Here is a 762-nt window from a genome sequence, read left to right as displayed (position 1 = left end):
CACATGCACTACCGTCGTCCTAAACGGTAAGTGTAGCAGGGAACGCAAATTTAGACTTTATAAGCTATAATTCAACTGATTCTATATTGGATCGACTATCCTTTGCAAATAGAAAGAATATGAACAAAACTGTAGTGTAGTTGTGGAACAAAAATGATGTCCGGCCAGAGTGGGAGAACTCAATTATCTGTACAGGTGTACACACATAAATATATTTATTTACATATATTAGAACATTTGTGTATGGAAATAAACATTTATATATATATATATATATAATATACGCAAACCCTCTTCCTACCGACCTGATGAGATGAGTTGTGCTGTTCCTCTTCTGGAACTACGTTTTTCCCCCCCCCCTTTTGTGAACACACTCCCATTTTGGATCACCCAACTTCTGGAAAGTAAAGAACAATCATATATTAAGACGTATAAAGTAATATGAATATATATATATATATATAATATCCATTTGTGCCGGCTGCATTTTACTTTCCTTCGTGACTTGTACACTAATTAGCATCACTAAGTTAAAAAGGAATAAAAAAGCAAACAGGCACCGTGTAGCAAACTCCAAAGAGTCCAACTCCCTCATTTATTTGAATTGCCTTCCGTAATTCGGTTACCCACGGAGAAACGTCAGTCCGCACAGATGTGTGCATTACTGCACACGTTAAGTATAGAAAAAAACAAAGGTATATGAACTAATGCAATTACTTGTACGCGATTACATTTACAGTTGTGAGTGATTCCCCATAAAGA

This window comes from Trypanosoma equiperdum (genome assembly GCF_001457755.1).
Source record: "Trypanosoma equiperdum strain OVI genome assembly, contig: ctg_881, whole genome shotgun sequence".
NCBI lineage: Eukaryota > Euglenozoa > Kinetoplastea > Trypanosomatida > Trypanosomatidae > Trypanosoma > Trypanosoma equiperdum.
The sequence above is the reverse complement of the archived record's forward strand: the minus strand, read 5'-3'. Positions refer to the sequence as shown.